The sequence below is a fragment of the Tenrec ecaudatus genome, chromosome 6 (assembly GCF_050624435.1).
Source record: "Tenrec ecaudatus isolate mTenEca1 chromosome 6, mTenEca1.hap1, whole genome shotgun sequence".
Lineage (NCBI taxonomy): Eukaryota > Metazoa > Chordata > Mammalia > Afrosoricida > Tenrecidae > Tenrec > Tenrec ecaudatus.
In genome coordinates this window covers 123,059,432-123,077,414 of record NC_134535.1, presented here as the reverse complement: position 1 = coordinate 123,077,414, position 17,983 = coordinate 123,059,432, and positions in this window count along the sequence as shown.

Sequence of the window (17,983 nt, the reverse complement as noted above, 5' to 3'; positions counted from 1 at the left end):
TCCCTCATGTCCTATATAACTCCAAGCAGCATTCTGAAGATTTCTTTCTGTGGGAGGTTAACATCTGCCTTTTCTTTTCTTTCTTTCTTTCTTTCTTTTTTTTTTTTTTAGTATAAGGTAGTTTATTTATTTATTAAAAATCATTCTATTGGGGAACATACAACTCTATTACAATCCATACATACATCAATTGTGTAAAGCACAATTAAACATTCGTTGCCCTCATCATTCTCAAAATGTGTCTTCCACTTGGGTTCCTGTTATCAGCTCATTTTCCTTTTTTCCTTCCCCCTCCCTCCCTGCTCCCTCCTCCCTCATGAACCCTTAATAATTTATAAATTGTTATTTTATCTTATCTTACACTGACCGGCATCTCCATTCACCCACTTTCCTGTTCCCCATCCCCCAGAGAGGAGGTTATATGTAGAGCCCTGTGATCAGTTCCCCCTTCCTACTCCCCCTTCCCTCCCTGTATCTCCACTCTCACCGTTGGTCCCGAGGGATTCATCTGTCCTAGATTCCTTGTGTTTCCAGATCCCATCTGTACCATGGTTCATCCTCTGGTCTAACCAGGTTTTCAAGGTCGAATTGGGAGCACGATAGTTGTGGGGAAGAAGTGTTTAAGAACTAGAGGAAGGTTGTGAGTTTCATTATTGCTACACTGAACCCTGAGTGACTCATCTCCTCCCCACTACTCCTCTGCAAGTAATGTCCAGTTGTCTACAGATGGTCATTGGGTCCGAATCATTCTCTCCCCTCATTCACGATGATATGATGTTTTCCCCTGCCCCTCTCCTTTGTTGCTTGAGACCTGGTCACCTGGGCCCTTCATGATCACACATGTTGGTGTGACGCTTCCATGTGGACTTTGTTGCTTCTGGGCTAGGTGGTCGCTTGTTTATTTTCATGCCTTTAAGTCCCCAGACGCTACATTTCTCAATAGCCATGCACCATCAGCCTTCTTCACCACATTTACTTATGCACACATTCGTCTTCAGCGTTTATGTAGGGAAGGTGATCACACAATGATGGTTTTTGTTCTTTGGTCTCTGCTATATGATCCCTTCAACCCCTCGTGTTCACTTAGACTGGTGTGCTTCTTCTCTGTGGGCTTTGTTGCTTCTGAGCTACATGGCTGCTTGTTTGCCTTCAAGCCTTTAAGACCCAGACGCTATATGCCTGGAAGGGGGGCACATGAAATGACCATTTAGATGAGCAAAGCGCTCTTGTATTGAGGGAATGCAATCAAAGCCATCCTCATTTTTATGCACATATTACTATATCTGCAGGTCCACCTAGAGAAGATAGGCTGGACAAACCATGTGAGAAGAAAATAACGGGACCAATTTCCTGGAGGGACATATGAGTGTGGGAGGTAGAGAATGGGAAGAGGTGTTGGCCAACCCAGGGGCAAGGGAACAATGAGTGGTTCAAAACCAGTGGAGGGAGGGGATGGGAGTACTGGTAGTGGGTGACCAAGAGCAAGGTTACTGAGAGGAATTACTGATCCCAGAATGAAGACTGAACATGGTAGTGGGACAGGAAGAAAGCGTAAGGAAATAGAGGAAAGTAGTAGGAGGCAAAGGGCATACATAGAAGCCTAAATACAGACATGTACATATGTAAATATATTTATGATTATGGGGAAAATAGACCTATGTGCATATATTTATAAGTTTAGTTGTAGGGTAGCAGGTGGACATGGGCCTCCTTGCATGCATTCCCTCAATAAAACATTTGCCTTTTCTATGACTGCCATTAGATCCAGGTCGTCTTGTGGCATTAGATTTTGTTTCTCTTTTTTTGTTGAAGCTGTGGCAGCAACTTGCTGTTTTTTGGTCGATTTATTGGAACTAGGCACCATTTTCCTGGGTGCCTCAGAGCCCCGGGCTCTCTCTTTGGGGGATTGGTGTTGGTGTTTCAGCAGGCTGCCTTTAGCCAATTGCCTTGAGGTGTTGTGTTTCACCTTTATCCTGCTGGGGTTTCCCTCTCACCTTGGTCTATGGTTTGTGCTCCAGCCACCTTCAGGTCTCCTTAGGGGTTATTTGCAGCTGTGCACTCTGAAGTCTCATAGAAAGTGTTGACTCCAGTGCAGGGAAGCATATTGAGGGGATGGGTTGGGGATTGGATGACCTGTTTCTGGCTAGGGGCTCTTCACACAGGTAGGCGGGTGGGAGGGGAGATGCCACTGGCTAGAAGATCCACCACTTGGAGCACAGAGGGTGGGGTGGAGTGAGCAGGGAGAAGGGAGAATGCAGTAGGCAAGCCCCAAAGGCTTGCATCCCTATGCCACAGCTGCAGAATCTTCTGCCAGACTTGTGTGCTGCCTGGCAGGCCTGAAGCGGTGTGGCAGGATGGGGCCTCTATGTGCATGCGCATGTGTGTGTGTACGTGTGTATTGGGAGGGAAGGCCAGGGTGGCGGCTGGCTGGTGGATCTGTGAGGTGTGCAGAGATGGGACGGAAACCCCTGGGCTGAGACCTCTGAGTGTGGAGGCAGGTCTGGTGGGTGGTTTGCTGGAGCACAAAGGCAGGCCGCAGCCTCTGCCATCTGCCTGATTGCGCTGTGGCGCAGCGTGCACACCTCCCGGGGAGGGTCTGGTCCACTGGATCACGAGGGGCGCCCACATGGGGGATGCATCTCTGCAGAGTGGGGGAGTGCTGGCTGGAGCACCCACACGGGAACCCGGGAACCCTGGGAAAGGGTAGTGGAGAGTGGGTACTTGCTGGTGATTCAGCGTGGAACACCAAAGCTGGGCAGCAGCCTCTGCCGTGCACCTTGCTGCCCTGTGGTGCCAGTCCAGGCAGAGCAGGTGCCCTGAGCACCGTAAGAGACCCTGGGCGTCTGCAGGGAATGCTGGTGATAGAGTGGGAGTGGGTTTCTGGTTCAGAGAAGTGCTCTGAGTGGTCTTGGGAATCGACTGACAGACCTAATATCCCTACTTGTCCCCCAAATCTCCCCACTCACTGAACTCCACAGAGCACTGAGCATAAGCTACCTATCTGGTCGCCATCTTCCCCTGACTCCCACTCCTCTAATGTTAACAAGAAAGAAAAAGTTGCCATAGTACCCATTTGGATTCATGAAGACACTCTGTACAGAGTAGAGCTGTGCCCCACAGCATTTCCTATGACTGGTTCTGTGACAGTCGATCATCAGCCTTTGTTTCCTATTGGTTTTTGAGTGTGGGAGAATACCAAACCCTTAGGTTTCTAGTAGAGCATTTAGCTGTTTGAAGCCATGGCTCAAAACTTCAGAACAAAATCCTGAAAAATGACTAAAATGGAGCATCATTTGGAGAATCTTTTGCAAATGCATTATTCTAAATTATGTTAGATAAAGGAGTGGGTAGACCAATCCTAGAAGTAAGCGACAGCACGTATTCCAAATGTGAGAGAGTGAAAAAACAAAACAAACCCAAAACACAACTAAAGAAAAAGGGCAGCACTTAACACTGCCTTATTTAATTGACATAGCTGTCAATCAAAATGTGGACCTCCTTGATACTCTGAACATTAAGTCAGATAAATGTTAGATAATGCAAACCCCAAGAATAACAATGTCAGATTGTTATAAAACAAACAAACAGAAACCTTTCCACTGTGAATGACTTGCCAAATGTAACTCTTTATTTCCTTGTTCTGGTACATAAGAAATATGAACCACTTAAGTGATATGCTGTTTATGGATATGAACATGGATTATATTTTGTGTATGTTGAGTAATAAAGCAACAAAAAATCATATGTGAGAAGTAATCCAGTGAAGATGGAAAGTACATGGATTAAATTTCCAGTTGGAAGAAGATTGTTAGTGCAAGTATTTTTCCCAGATAATATCCTGTGATTGAAGATAATTTTAAACAGCATTTATCATGGAATGAAGTAAGATATTGTGGAATTAAATTTCCTTAATTCTATTAACATTTGCATCTTCAAACTATCATCTTCCTCCTCATCTGCACATGAAAGGAACCCACATTGGTAATTATTATATATATACCAGACATCAGTGAACATAAACACAATGTTTTCAGATGAGAAGAGAGAAATGTGTAGCTGAGTTTTTCCAATGCTTTTCCTAAAATAAATAAATAAAATACCAATTTTACAGAAAATTCAAAGAATTTAAATTTAGAACTATAAAAAGGGTAAAATAATGACTCATTAGGATTTATTCCAGAAGAGCCAATTTATTTAACATTGAGAACGTGTGAGATAAGTAGATTTCAAAAAGTTTATGGAAAAATTCCCTTATCTTTTCATTCCATGTTTTCATGAATTTTTGAAGACCTTTCAATATGTTCATTATCCACACAATTATATAAGACCTTTTCAGAAACAAATTTCAGAAAACTAAGGCAGAAATTTCCCCTCAGCTAATAAATATTTGGCAGTAAGTACAAAGAAGCAAAACCCCAAAGCTACCATCATACTTAGTAATTGTTAGAGGCCATCAAGTCAGTTCAGATTCATAACAATCCAATGCATGGTAGAGTAAAACATTTACGCAATCTTGCACCATTCAAATGGTTGTTGCCATATTTGAGCCCCTTGTTGGAGTTACTGTGTTAATCCATCCTCTGGAAAGTTTTCTCCCATTTTTCATTTGAATTCTTGATTGTTGCTTCCATGGGTATTAATCTGGGATTCAAGTACAATGAAATCCTTGACAATCTGTTCTGCATTTATCATGGAGTTTCTTGTTCAGTTGGGATGTTTACAGTTTTCTTGATCTCACTGCCATTGTGTCAATTGTGAGTCATAGCAACCTTATAGGACAGGACACAACTGCCCCTGTGGGTTTCTGAGACTGTCATACAGGAGTAGAAAGGTTCATCTTTGTCCCAATAAGCAGCTGGTGGTTTTAAACTGCTGACCTTGTTGTTAGCAGCCTAATCTGTTATCACTAGGTTACCAGGAATTTTCTATTCCAGGAAGAGTTAAAGTTTCAGTAATTCACAGGTGGCTCTACCGTGCCCTTACGGGCTGCTTTGTATTGGAACTGGCTGGCGGGCAGTGTGTTTTCTGTATATTGAAGAAGTCTTTGTATCCTGCAGGCTTGAGTCTTTGATCTTTTGTGTGTGTGTGTTGTTTGAAGTGAACTTGTTTGTCACAAGACTCCAAGTTCACTTCAGTGTCACTTTCCTCCTTTTTTCTTTAAGCCACTCAGACGAGTCTTTGATCTTCATCAGTAAGTACTTCGAGTATTCTTTGCTTTCATCAAGCCAAGTGGTGTCATCTACATATTAAAAACAAACAAAAAATCAAGAAAATCCCACTGTCTTCAAGCAGATATGACTCCTGGTGAACTATTAAGAGGAGAACTGCTTCTGTGGATTTCTGAAACTGTAAATTTATGTGGTAGTAGAGAGACTCATCTTTGTCCTTCAGAGCAGCTGGTGGGTTTGCAGTTAGCATACCAATGCTTCACTCTCTGTCCCACCAATATTTTAAAGAGTCTTCCTCCAATCCTGATGCCATGTTCACCTTCATACGGTCCACCTTTTAAAATTATTTGTTCAGCATAAAGACTGAATATGTATAAGAAAAAGACAACACAGCCCTTATACACACCATCCCTGATTTTAAATAATTCAGTAGCCCCTGTTTTGTTCTAACAACTCTGACTTGTTGCATGCACAGATTTCATAGGACTACAATTAGTATTCCAGAATTCCCATTCCACTCAATGTTATCCAGAGCTTGTTATGAGTCATACTGTTCAATGCCTTTGCATAATTAATGAAACACAGGTAATTATGGTATTTTCTGTTTTCAGTCAAGATTCACCTCATATCATCAATTATACTCATCTTCCTAGTTTCCCTTCCTTTTCTAAACTCAAGTTGAATCACTGGTAGTACGTTCCCAATCTACTGCTATGACTTTTCTGAATTAACTTTAGGAATTATTACTTACCTATGGTGTAGTCTTGCCATATATCTTCACTTTGAGTTGGCATCCACTTGATAGCAGTGAGTTTGGTTTTGAATTTGGTGATAGTAACAATATTTTCAATAATTTTTGCATTCTACTGATTCACCTTTCTTTGGAATGGATACAACTATGGACCTCTTCCAGTCAGTTGGCCAGGCAACACTCTTACAAATTGTTTTGGCATAGATGATTGATCAGTTCCAGTGTTGCATCCATTTGTTGATGTGCCCATGCCATTTTGTATTCTGTCTATTTCTGGAGCCTCATGTTTCAACAGCCAATGTTTTAGGTGTAGTTTTGACTTCTTTCATCAGAATCATCTGCTCTTGATCAAATGTTATCATCAAGAAATAGTTGAATGTCAACCAATTCTTTTTGGTACAGAGCCTCTGTGTAGGGCTTCCAACTTTCTTTAAGTCTTCCTATGCCATTCAAATATTTTGCCCATAGAATTCTTCAACAATCCTTCAACTTAAATCTTGAATATTTCTTTCTACTGGAAAAATGCAGCCTCGAAGTTATATTTTAGATAGTAGGGACTTGTTATACTTTTCTTCAGATTCATTATATGAGCAGTTAGTGGTCTATTCAATAGTTGAAGTAACTTGGTTTTTGTTAAATGAAATTGAGCTTTTCCAATAGACAATTGAATTACTACATATATTATCTTGACAAGTTCGCATGTGTAAGCAACATTTACATTGTTGAAAAATGGTATTTTCAGGAAATAAGTTCATGTTCATGAGCAAGTTTATCATATGATTGCCAGCATTGTTTCCATCACTTAGGTAATACTTCCAACTATCAATCCTTCATTTCTAATTTTGTAGTCCAATCAACAGTAAATTGTCACTGCATCTTGATTGTATGTTTGGTCAATTCCAGACTTCAGAAGTTGGTAAAAGTCTTTAGTTTCTTCAACTGTACACATCATTCTTGCATAAATATGAATATTAACAAAATTAACTAGTGTTTTGTGTAGGGTATGGATTTTATTCTATCACTGACAGCATTATACTTCAGGATAGATCTTGGATTTGTTTTCTTTTTGATAATGGATGTAATACCATTTTTCTTAAATGTTCCTGTGTTAGTCTGGGTACTTTAGAGACACAAATCCACAGAAACTCGTATGTATAAGAGAGAGTTTTATATAAAGGGTAAGTAGTCCAACATTAGCCTGTGTGTCCGACACCAATCCACAAAGTTCTCCTTCATCTCACAAAACACACACAATGATGCCGGCTGTAGGAGGAAAGCCAACTCAGTGAATGTGTCAGCCTCTCAGCACTGGCAGGGGTCTCCATATGGCTGCTCCAGCACCCAGGGCTGCATTGGTATAAGTCCATGTGGCTTCTCCTTGGGGATGTCTTGCAGGAAGCGAGCCTTACCTGCTGAAGCACAGAATTGGCTAAGGCAGTGGCACCCTGGACCAACTATCAGAAAGGAAGAGACCTGAGAACTAGAAAGGCAAGGCTCACTGAGCCATTTATCTCTCTGCCCTTCAATTAGCTCCACATGTGTTTATTGGCCAGGTTGGCACAATAAACTTTAAATATCTCAGTTACTTTCCTAGCATAGTAGAACATGTTGTTCTAAGGTGCTGTTGGGTCAGTTCTGAATCACAGTGACCCTGGGTACCACAGAACAAAACACTGCCTGGTCCTGTGCTATCCTCACAATTTTCTTATGCTTGAGCCCATTAATGTAGCCACGATGTCAATCCATCTTTCAAGGGTTTTCCTTTTTTCATGCCCCTGCTACTATACCAAGCATGATAACCTTTGCCAGGTACTGGTGTCTCCTCAGAAGATGTCAACATATGAGAGACAAAATTTGGCCATCCTTTCCTCTAAAGAGCATTCTCTCTGTGCTTCTGAGGCAGATTTGTTTGTTCCTTTGTTGGGCCATGGCATTTTCAATATTCTTTGCCAGCACCATAGTTCAAGTGCATTGACTGAGTCTGACACACCTTAGTCCTGAAGGTAACATCCTTCCTTTTCAACACTTTAAAGAGGTCTGGGGCAGCAGATTTGATCTGTTGCCTGAAGCTTCCATGAGGGTTGAATGGGGATCCAAGAAAGATGACCTCCTTGACAGCTTCTAACTTTTCTCTATTTATCATGATCTTACCTATCGGTCCAGTTGTGAGGATTTGGGGTTTCTTTACACTGAGCTGTAATCCATACTAAAGGCTTATCAGCAAATGCTCCACGTCCTCCTCACTTTCAGCGAGAAAAGTTGTGTCATCTACACATCACACTTTGTTGATAAGACTCCCTTCAATCCTGATGACACCTTTTCTTCATATAATCCAGTTTCTCTCTTTGTTCAGCATACAGCTTGAGTAGGTATAGTAAGAGGATGCAACCCTGATGCACACCTTTCATGTTTTAAAACATACCGAATGTCCTTGTTATGTTTGTACAAGTGTTCTGTTTGTACAAGTGCCTCTTGATCCATGTACAAGTTCCGCAATAGCACATTGCAGTGTTCTGAGATTCCTCGTCTTCTCAAGGCTATCTGTAATCTGTAATGGTCCACACAGTCGAATGATTTAACATAGTTAATAGAACACAAGCAAACATCTTTCTGTTATTCTCTGCTTTGAGCCAAGGTCCATCTGACATCAGCAATGATATCTCTTGTTCCACATTTTCTTCTGAATCTGTCCTGAACCTCCGGCAGCTCCCTATCAATGTACTACTGCAAAAACATCATTTTCTGTCAGTTTGTCATAGTATGATGGCTTGTGTGTTGCTGTGACGCTGGAAGCTATGTCATTGGTATTTCAAATGCCACAAGGGTCACCCAAAATGACCAGGTTTCAGTGGAGCTTACAGACTAAGAACAGACAATAAAGAAGGAATTGTATACCATAGGATTGTCCAGTTAAAGAAGGTTGTTACCAGTTCATTTTAGCTAACTAATGCCAATACATTGATCTTTGTAAGTTTCATTTCATATTTTATCACTTCTTAATTTTCCTAAAATAGTACTGCCTATAGGATCCCTGACAGCATAGTGAGTTATTTGTTGGGATACTAATCACAAGGTCATCAGTTTGAAACCACCAGATTCTCCTCAGATGAAAAACCAGACTTTCTACACCCATAAAGAATTACAGTTAAGGAAACCCACAGGGCAGTTCTACCCTGTCCTACAGGATTGTTATGAGTCAGCATCAACTCAATGGCAGTGAGTTGGGTTTGGTAGACATCATACATTCCATGCTTGCATTATCAGTGGATGCTTGAAACTGCTTATTTTGAGCAATGCCTCACTAAAAGTAGGCCCCTAAATTTTATTCCATCCACATCAGCAATGGCATCTCTAATTTGTGGTTTTAACTCTTTCTACTATTATTTTGTGAGCCTACAACCTGTGGATCTCATCTTTCAGAACTATATTAAACAATATTTTGTTGCTATGTGTAAGGTTTACTCAGGCTTTCTTTTAAAGTTTATTACCAGATGCTTCCATTTTCTCTTGGGTTGGAAATTCTGCTGTCAACAGTCTGTGGGTGTCTCTGTTCATATTTGAAATTCAAGTGACATGGTTTCCAGGATCACAGCAACGCACCAGCTACCACAGTAAAATAAACTTGACCAAATACAAAATTATAAGGGCATAAGTTTATATTGTTTGTAAATACAAAGTATGGAAAGAACTGTAAATACAAAGTATGGAAAGAACTGGAACATAAAGTAGGTTATATCCACCAAATAGAAGATTTTACAGCTTTTGAAAAAAATGAAAATGAGCTCTGTAAAATGGTATGGAGTTGCTCCTTAAAAATATTTTTAAGGTAAATGAACAAACGGCAATAAATTGTGCATGTGTGTGTTTTACAGAGAAATAAAAGCTGTGACACTCATATATGTGTAAGAAAGAAATTTACATGCAGAGCAGGAAAGGCCAGTCCAACTTAAGTCCATGGGTAAGATGCAAACTAAAGGCTATTTCACATTTGATTTACTAAATCGTCTAAATTGTATTGTAATTCAAGTACATTAAATCCAACAGTGTGATTCTTGGTGAATTTTCTTGCTAATCTAAATCTCTATTGATTAATTAAGGCACCAGGTGGAAGCATCGTATAGAACTAAAACCAAATGTCAGGAGCTATGTTGATTTGCATTAATAAAGGTCTTACATCTGAGAGATCACCTGCTTAATTTTACATAGTTTATAGCCGTTCTCCAAGATTCATCTGATTTCTTGAACAGCTAACACGGTCCTTGAATGACGATGAATTTAGCAGCACATTCTTTTAACGTTTGTGGCATAGTCTACTATTCATCTAAAGATACAGTCTCGCTTCTAGTCATCTCTCTTTGGAGAGAAAGAATGCTGTAGGAACTTTAGCTTTGTTCTTCTACCATAACCATCCTCGTGCTGCTAGAGAACCAATGTGTGAATTAGGCGAGTTGCCAAAGTGATTTGTTCCATGAATACATTCAGAAAACAAGAAATAATCACAGGGAATGTCTCTTTATTGACCGAAACCACTGTCAGTTAGATTTAGGAAATGATTCCATTTATTTATGGATCACAATAAGCTGTCATTTGGACTGTTGATTCTCAGTGGTACTTTAGGGTGTATAGGAATCAATGTCCATTTTGTGGCTCAGAACATCTTGCTTTGTTTGGGTGTTTGATTTCTTCTCTAAGACACAATTAGTGGAATAAATGAACCCAGGTTCCTTAGTAGAAAAAATATTTACTGAATATTTTTGCAGAAATTTTGCAGTGTCCATCCTACATGAGACTTTCACTCTTCCTTTCAATTGAAGAACTATGGATCTATGAATTGATTTGGGTCAGGAAATAACATGAGAGGTTTTAATTCTCCATTGTGGCAACTTAAAAAATGTGTTACTCCCACATATACAACCCAGTTTAATGTTAATATAAATATTCAATTAACATATTAAAATACTTTTATTATGATTAATCTCTAGAACATATTATCCTTGATCTCAAGACTCTTAGTGAGATTTGAACCGAGTAATCAGTCGGGTTGTAACAGGTGATCATTGTGCTCCGTCTTACCTTTAATTTATCCTGGTGATATTAACACAGGATTAGCAAGCAAAGAAAGGTCTGTCTGCTCAGACACAGGAGCACAATCCACTGGAAAAGAGAGAGTAAAATTATCTAGTATAGAAGTTACATAATCTGGTGTCAATTTGGGACTTGAGAGGATTGAGAGTGAAGGGATGGAGTCTAGTATGTCATTCAGATCATAGCCAATGAGGTCTCTGTGTGGGCATGGCCTTCTCCTGAGGATTATGGGAACTCCTGTATGTCCTCTTTGGAGGCAGAATACACACTCTCTCTTGGCTCACTGCCTGAGAGACTCTCTACTGATAACACATGGGGTTATGCTGATGGCAGCGAAAACCCTGGACCTGGAGGAACCATGTGGAGACCCTTGCCAGTACTGAAATACTTACAATGCCACTGGATCCACAAGACTTCCCACCCACTGGCCTGTGATCCTCTTGCATTTGGCATCATTGCATGTGTCTTGTGTGAAGAGGACTTTATAGATTGGTATCAGACATATGGGCTAATATCGGGTGGAGGGACTTAATCTGGATTGGTCTGGGACATTTTACTCAATATTCAATTGCTCTTGTATATAAAGTTCTTTCTTATACACATATGAGTTCCATGAATTTGTTTCTCTAGTCTACCCAGACTAACACATCTGGTGATTTAACATGGGTTGCCTCAGCTAAACTTAGCCACATCCCATTCCAGGTCCCTGATCATATTATTTTCCATCAATGTCATATCATTAAAAACTTGGCAAGACAATGACTTAAGCTGACATTACAATTCAGTAACCACACAAAATTTAGTTTTGATTTTCATGAATCAAAACTATGATTACGCAGTTTTAGGCCTCCCATGAAAGTTTATAATTCTCAGTCCAAGACTTAAATGGAGAAGTAAAATCCCGTAGCTTGTCATTTTCTTTCTGTAAGAGTTCCTGTGAACTCAAGAAAACCAATCACATACCGTAGTTCTTATCATCATCTTTACTATTTTAAACTTTGTGTCCAGTGTGGCTTGGGCTCTCAGATATTTGCTCCAGCTGGTACTTCATCAGAATGAGTCAGAGGCATTATCTTGATTAAAATGTTGCCTTTAAGTCTCATGTATCATTGGCTTCTTATTTCCTATTGGCAAAGAGCTTGGTGGTGGGCTGAAGCAAAAGACATGAATAAATTAAACCCAAAATCATACCTTCAACTGTCTATATCTACAAACTAGTAATTATTTTATTATTATTATTTAATCATTTATTGGGGACTCATACAGCTCTTATCACAATACATACATACATGGTGTCAAGTACATTTGTAAATTTGTTCTCATCCTCATTTTCAAAACATTTTCTTTATCTTGAGCCCTTGGTATCAGCCCTTCATTTTTTCCCTCCCCCCTTCATGAACCCTTGATAATTTATAAATTATTTTTTTCATATCTTCAACTGACTGGTACCTCCTTTCACCCACTTTTCTGTTGTCTTCCCCCAGGGAGGGGGTTATATATAGATTGGTTTCCCCCCACCCCCACCCTTCCCCTTACCCTCCTGGTATGGCTACTCTCATTATTGGTCCTGAAGGGTTTATCTTTCCTGGTTTTCCTGTGTTTCCAGCTCTTATCTGTACCTATGTACATGTTCTAGTCTAGCCAGATTTGTAAGGTGGAATTAGGATCATGATAGTGGGGGTGGTGGGGGGGTGGGGGTGGAAGGAGGAAGCATTAAAGAACTAGAGGAAAGGTGTATATTTCCTTGGTGCCATATAGCACCCTGAATGGCTAATTTCATCCTTGTGAGCCTTCTGTAAGGGGATGTCCAATTGTCTACAGATGGGCTTGGGGGTCTTAACTTTGCACCGCCTCCTCGTTCACATTGGTATGATTTCTTGCTCTGGGTCTTTGATGCCTGATACCTGATGTCATCGACCTCATGATCATACAGGCTGGTGTGCTTCTTCCATGTGGACTTTGTTGCTTCTCAGCTAGATGGCCACCCGTTTGTCTTCAAGCCTTTAACACCCTGGGCACTATATCTTTTGATAGCTGGGCCCCATTAGCTTTCTTTACCACATTTGCTTATGCACCCATTTTGTCTTCAGTAATCATGTCGGGAAGGTGAGCATCAAAGAGTGCTAGGTTATTAGAACAAAGTGTTCTTGCATTGAATACTTGAGTAGAGGGCCAATGTCTGTCTGCTACCCTGATACTTAACATATATATGTACATAGATCTATTTCCTCATCGTCATATATAAATATACTTACATATGTTCATGTCTGTATTTAGACCTCCATACATGCCCTTTGTCTCCTAGTTCTTTCCTCTATTTTCTTTTACTTTCCTCTTGTCCCAATATCATGTTCAGCCTTCATTTAGGTTTTGGTAATTCCTCTCGGTTACATTGCCCTTGATCAAGCCTTACCAAGAATCCTATGCCTTCCTCATCATCGATTTTAGATTACTTGTTTTTTCCTTGTCCCTGGGTTTGTTAACACCCACTTCCTTTCCCTGCCTCCCCTCTCCCATGTACCCCTTAAACCTTTGGTCCCGTTGTTTTCTCCTCCAGATTGTTTATCCCAAACTAGTAATTATTTAACAATCAGGATTAAGCTTCGAATTAAGAACTACTATCAGCAACTTGAACAGGATATTTTAAATATTATTAACTGGTCCAAGGAGATGGGCTAATAAGAATGACAAAGGAATATCAGATGTAGGGAACAGTTCAGCCTCTAGAGCAAGGAGAAAGAAAGGCCCAAAAGCCCAATTGGCAATTCTAAAGGAAAGTACTTGGACTTTGAAGGAGGGCACTCAACCAAGACTGAATTCAATAACAATGAAAACAGAATTTTTTTTCCCTACTAGATGTCACAGAAATTCTCTGATGTGCCCCAGGCCAGAGATGGCAAAAACAAAGTCTTCTGCTGAAGTGCTGATGAAACGTTTCATGATTCCATTCACTGGAATATGAGCAAAGCCATTCTTTAGAGCTCTGCTGGAAAGACCCTCATTTGGGTACAACCCAACTTGAAAGAAATCCTTCCATTAAGAAGGTGCCCCCTTGAAATACTGACAAAATATATAACATGATGGATTGCACTGTCTTTCTCACTTTCCTGGCAAACAGTTCAACTGCAAGCTACCCTGCCGTAGGAGCCAAACAGAAAACTGTAAACACCTGTGATTCCTCTTTCTTGCTGTGTCCTTGAAACTCCCTGAACTAACAACAAAGGTTATGGAGAAATATCTCAATGATCAATATCATAAAACAGGGCCAAACAAAAATGAATTTGGAATTAAAAGGTAACAAATTGATTGTTAGTATAGGATGCTTTGAATTGTGAAGATAATTCAACATCCTTAGGAATGCGTTTGTTTGATTAAACTAAAGTTACTCTAAATGTCATGTGATTTGCATCCAAATACAAGGAAAATTTCCACATCTCTGTTCCATTATTTTCAAAATTAATTAGACCTTAGTTGTATAACGTTGTCTAAATATAACATTATTTTATCTATTTTTAGGACAGATTTTTTTTGCCCAGTACATTTGCAAAATGTGTAAATATCTAGTTGTGAGGTGCCATTGAATTGGTTCAGACCCATAGAGACTTTTTGCACACAGAATGATACACTGCAGAGGCCTGCACCATGCTTGCAATTGTTCCTGTGCCTGAGCCCACCATTGCCGCCTTGGCGTCAATCCATCTCATTGAGAGCCCTCCTCTTTTTCACCGCGCTCCACGTTACCAAGCATGATGTCCTTCTCCAGGGACCAGTCTCTCCTGACAATATGGCCAAAGTATGAAAAGTGAAGTCTTGTCATTCTTTCCTCTAAGAAGCACTTTGGCTGTACTTCTTCCAAGACAGTCGATGAACTTTCAATATATATACATATTTTTTCCAGCACTGTATTTCAAATGCATTGATTCCTCTTTGGTCTTCCTTACTCAATGTGCAACTTGCAAATGCATATGAGACCATGGAACATACCATAGCTTGGGTGAGGCCTAATTCTCCAAGTAACATCCATGCTTTTTAATACTCTAAAGAGGTCTTGTGCTGTGGATTTACATAACAGTGCGTCGTTTGATCTCTTGACTGCTACTTCCATGATCTTTGTGGATCCAACAAGACAACTATGAATCCTTGACAACTTCAGCCTTTTCTTCATTTATCATGATGTGACCTATTGGCGTAATAGTGAGGATTTATTCTTCTTTACATTGAACTGCAATCCACACTGAAACGGCAATCTTTGATCTTTATCAGCAGGTGCTTTAAGCCTTCCTCACTTATCGTAATTGCCTAAAAATATTTTAGTTAACTTCAGTTCACCAAATAAGTTAGTTAACTTTAGTGAATAAGTGTAGAAATTGTATAGTTTGATTAAATTAATTAAGATTAATCTTCTTTTTCATGAGGGGCTGTTTGATCAATGTGAAGATATAATGTCGGTAGATTCAAATTGTTTCCTATGGTGGCTGGTATTCTCTATTTTCATTATTTTACCCTTTGTGTATCATGGCGCTGTTTTTAAAACTGTGCACACCTTTAACCTCTTAAATATTTCTGTTGAATTAGATTACCTTAGTACTTTCTTTTGGTTTACATGTTTATTTAAGGGGATATTAATTTAATTACACTGGCATAATTTCAAAGGAACATTGGTGCTATAGTTGGTTACATGTGTTGTTGCTAACTGCAAGTTCACCAGTCCAAATTCACCTGCTACTCCCCTGGAATAATTAAGATTTCTGTCCCCCTAAAGATTTACACCTTGAGAAAAGTAAAGAGCAGTTTTATTCTGTCCCGCAGGGTTGTTATGTGTAGTAATCAACTCGATAGCAGTGAGGGTTTTTTGTTTTGTTTTTTGTATAAATTCAGGAAATATTTGCATTATATATTTTTTCACTTGTTTATATATAGAATGTATGTGTTCTTGTGCTTTAGTTACAAACCTTCTAAGGCCTTTTGTCCCTCAACATAAGGAATTGCTCAGAAAACGCAAAATTTATGGCTAGCTTTCTCTGAAGTCCAATATATAATAGGTCTGTTGTTTTGCTGTGCTTGAGGGAGGATGAATTAGTCTCCATTTCCTTTCAGCTACGAAGGAGTACAGTTCGATGGCTACTGGATCTGCATAGCTCTTTCCTTATATCACTATGTAACTCGTTGGATTATTTTAAAATAAATTGACTATAGTTTTTTTTTCTCTCATAAAACTTTCATTCTGAAAGAGACTTGCTGGAGCTATGAGTCCTATCAATCACCTGAGATTAACTGTATCAAAGCAAGCACTATTATTTATTTCCCAGAGTATGGCATCTTTATTGACAAAATCTTTAGTCAGACTCTGTTATTGATTAACAATGGCCTCCTTCTTTAGTATCACTTTTTACATTGGGCCAAGTTTCACACAAAATCAAAACTTTAAACTCTTACATCGAAACTTCGCAGTTCTTCTTTTGCCTCTTCTTTGTGCAGTTCGCTTCCTCTTTTTTCTCAAGTTCATTAAACTCTATCCATTGCCTGTGACTTTTGACTGCCCTTGAGTGGAAATAAACAGAGGCACGGCATTTTTAAAGGGCCCTTTCTATAGAGAATGCTTGTACGGGCTTTCTAGGTTTTACCTTCTCTGCTTGCATGTCCTGTCTGATGATAATCTTGATCTAGTTTCTCAATACTTGGGGCTCTAAAATTTACTAATGAAAATGACTTACCCTGCTACCATTTTATTGGAAGATCACCCTCCATGTGATGGTAAAAGTTTTTTGAAATTTTATTAAGTTAAAATTATCAGTGAGTCAGCAGACCTTAGAGTGCTTGCTATTCCACCAGGGACCATAATGTAATCACGGCTGTGCCACTGGGCCCTGCAGAGGAAGGCCAAGGCCTTGGGAGTCCTAGAGCGTCCCTCCTGAGCGGCTCCTGCAGTGACAGAGAGAGGCCATACTCACACTCACACACATTGCAGCAAGAGAGCCAAGCAAAAGTTTTATTTGAGCATAGAATAAGTACACTTCAAAAAGTGACACTGGTCCTCTGGTGAGTTAAGGAGGACCCCAACCAGGGGAAGAGTTCTTATTTATAAAGGCACCATCAGAGGGGTGGGAATTGCAACTCTGCTGATTGTCCTGTGGCATTTTCATGAATTGGCTTAGTCTGTCCTTGGGTCTCCAGCATATTTCTTTTAAGTTTGTCTCAGGCTAAAGTTCTGTGTCAGGATGCTCACCTGGTATTCACCAGAGCCTGGCCCTCAAGGCTGGTTATTAGTAGGTGTGGTTTTAAGGTCATGGCTTCCTTAGCAGGCAAAAACCCCATTTCCTCCCTATTGACCACCGTAGCAAGAACTGATAGGTTCACCTCAGCAATTGTAAGGGGAGTTTCATCAAGAGGGATACTTGTATCCAATAAATTAACATTGTGCCAACACTCACTCAATTCCTCTTGATCCCGTATCTTCCTTGGGGCAAGAGCCAGAGTGGCTGCCTGCAGATTTGGGCATATGCAACTCCCAACGCTCTGGAAGCCTCAAAGTTATCAAGGATTTCAATTTACTTATATCTGCAGTCAATATCCACAGAAGCAGCAGTCAAGAAATTAAATGGCCTATTGCATTGGGCAAGTCTGCTGCATAAGGCCCCTTATAAAGTGTTGAAGAGGAATGCTATCCATGTGAGAACCAAATCCCTTTGACTCAAGTCATGGTGTTTCCCAACGCCAGTTTGCATGTGAAAAATTGGACAATGCATAAGGAAGACCAAGGAAGAATCGGTGCATTTCAATCGTGGTGTTGGTGAAGAGTACTGAAATTACCATGGCCTGCCAGAAGAAACACAGGGCTGTCTTAGAAGAAGTATAACCAGAATGCTGCTAGGAAACAAGGACTGAAAGACGTCCTCTCATTCACTTTAGAAACGTCAACTGGAGAGATCAGTTCCTGGAAAAGGACATCATACTTGGTAAAGTTGAAAAGAAGGAAGAC